Source organism: Papio anubis, chromosome 4, assembly GCF_008728515.1.
Source record: "Papio anubis isolate 15944 chromosome 4, Panubis1.0, whole genome shotgun sequence".
Lineage (NCBI taxonomy): Eukaryota > Metazoa > Chordata > Mammalia > Primates > Cercopithecidae > Papio > Papio anubis.
Window position 1 is genome coordinate 27,319,076 of NC_044979.1, and position 2,566 is coordinate 27,321,641.

At 45.4% G+C, this 2,566-nt stretch overlaps 1 pseudogene; it reads right to left on the reverse strand.

Moving 5' to 3' along the window:
- Positions 1-1,563: 1,563 nt before the first annotated feature.
- Positions 1,564-2,127, reverse strand: LOC101011389 (annotated as a pseudogene).
- Between the last annotated feature and the right edge of the window lie 439 nt (positions 2,128-2,566).

Below are 2,566 nucleotides of genomic sequence, written 5' to 3' on the forward strand. Positions count from 1 at the left end.
CAGAGGAAGGGTGGGTGAAGAGGGAAAGAAAAGACTAGAAAGAGAAAAGAAGGGGCCAAGAATCAAGGACCCCTGTGCTGCTATCCTATGAGCCAACACGGGCAGACATGCCAAATCTGGCTGCCAAAGTCCTTTTGAGGCAACTGCATGCTGCATCATCATCATCATCATCATCATCATCATCATTGTAACTCTACTTGCTGTCTGCCAACCTCTTTACTGAGCAGACCATCTTAGTAGCGACCCACCTTCTAGCCTCAAAGCTGTCCATAGACCTTAGGCTGCCAGGAAACCAGTTATAAGCAGGGAGACAAAAGGGATCCAGAGGGTGGAGAGGCATTCTGAGTTCCGCTAATGAGTGAGGTGAGTCACGGGCTGACTCAGACGAACAAGAAGCCTGTGAGAGGGGAGGTGGTGGGGGGCAGACTTCAGAGGAGCCCTGCTGAAATGTTCAAATGGGAGCTAGGAGGCCAGGGACATAGTGTTATTTAGAGAACTGCCTGCAGCTCTGGCGTTGGAGGGAGGAGCGGGTCATGAAAACAGAGGAAGAAAATTGCATTTGAAGCCAGAAGCTGAGTTGTGAATCTGTAGCCTTCTCTACTTTGAGAAATGTGCAGCATTCTCTAGTGACACCCACCTGTTCTTTGGCAAATCCCCAAAAACTAACTCAATAGGCATTAATGGTCATCAGGTTCCCAGGGAGTAGAGGGAACTTGGGTACCACTCCATTTTTTAAATCTCAATTAGAAGAATGAGCCTCTTTTGACTTTCTTTAGTATTTTACATTTGGAGAATCTTGTGATCCAACCATATTTTTTGTTTGTTTGTTTTTTTGAGACAGAGTTTTGCTCTGTTGCCCAGGCTGGAGTGCAGTGGCACAATCTCAGCTCACTTCAACCTCCGCCTCCCAGGTTCAAGCGATTCTCCTGCCTCAGCCTCCTGAGTAGCTGGGACTACAGGAGTGTGCCACCACGCCTAGCTAATTTTTTATATTTTTAGTAGAGACAGGGTTTCGCCATGTTGGCCAGGCTGGTCTTGAACTCCCGACTTCAGGTGATCCGTCCACCTCGGCCTCCCAAAGTGCTGGGATTACAGGCATGAGCTACATCACGGGGCCTGACATACTTTTAAAACAAATTAAATATATGACTAAGGTGTCTTCTTTCCTGCTAATGGCTACTCAAGGTTTTGAGTTTGCAGAGTCCAGGCTCACACACTTTTACAAAGGTCGGTAACGGCATTGTTCTATATGGACTGTGGAAATGACACGACTGTCCCCCAACATACTGTATCTAGGTCCCCTAAAAAGCAGGTGTTTGTGAGACGGCTAGACAAAGGTATAGACTATTTGAGTGGCACAATTTTTCTTCGTGTGCTAAATAACCAACACAGAAATCAAACCCCTGGCTTCTGCCAATTCAGACAACATAAACCAATTGAACAACCTAAAAATAATTTTGGTTGATTACGTATTTATATGTAATTTGATGACTATTGTCTCAAATGTACTTCACTAGGATGGTACCATGGCTGTGCAAAAGTTTGGCCATCTGTGAACTTTCCTTTTTTTTTTTTCTTTTTAATTTTTAATGACCAAAACGAAGCATCTAAAACCGCAGCTTCTGGAAGAACCACTTGTTCTTGCCTGTCTTGTATCTCTCTTCAAACTCGACCTTGGCCTCTTGTTGGGTCTTGTGTTTAAGAGCAGGGCCTCTGAAGACACCTTTATTGATGACAGTTTTGTCCAAGGGGATATCCACAGAGTACCTTGTGGGCATTAGGTGACTGTGGTTATAAACTTTCACAAAAGACTTGATCTTTGACCTCTTGGCGATCTTCTTCTTGCCCATGGCAGCTGTCAGCTTACGGGGATAGCAGTCGATTCCAGCCACCAAAGCATGGCTATAGGGGCGATCTGAGGTACCATCATCAATGTTCTTCACCATGATGGCTTTGCATCCGGAATAGCATCCAGCCAGGACAAGCACCACTTTCCCAGGTTTCATGAACTTGCCCATTTCAGCAGCAACCACTCAGGCCTACAGCAAAAAGGAACTTTCCTTTTTCTTTTTAAGAGACAGGGTCTCGCTCTGTCACCCAGCCTGGAGGGCAGTGGTGCAATCACAGTTCACTTTAGTCTCAAACTCCTGGCCTCAAGGGATCCTCACACCTCAGCCTCCTGAGTAGCTGGGACTACAGGTATGCACCACCATATCCAGCTAATTTTTAAATTTTTTTTGTGGAGATGGAGTCTTGCTATGTGCCCAAATTGGTCTCAAACTCCTGGCCTCAAGTGATCCTCCTGCTTTAGCCTCCCAAAGTACTGGGATTACAGGTGTGAGCCACCATACCTAGACAGTTGTGAACTTTCACGGAGATGGAAAATACTGTCTTCCAAAAGTAAAAGTGTTTCAACTTTGCCTGTCCTCAACAGATGACAATAGCAGTTGGCCGTGATGGTCTTAGACTTGGCCAGCCAGTTTTCCATTGCCAGCAGATTTGTTGTATTTAATCTTAGGTGTTTTGCAACATTATTAACCTCAGTGTCTGATGATTGCAAAAACAA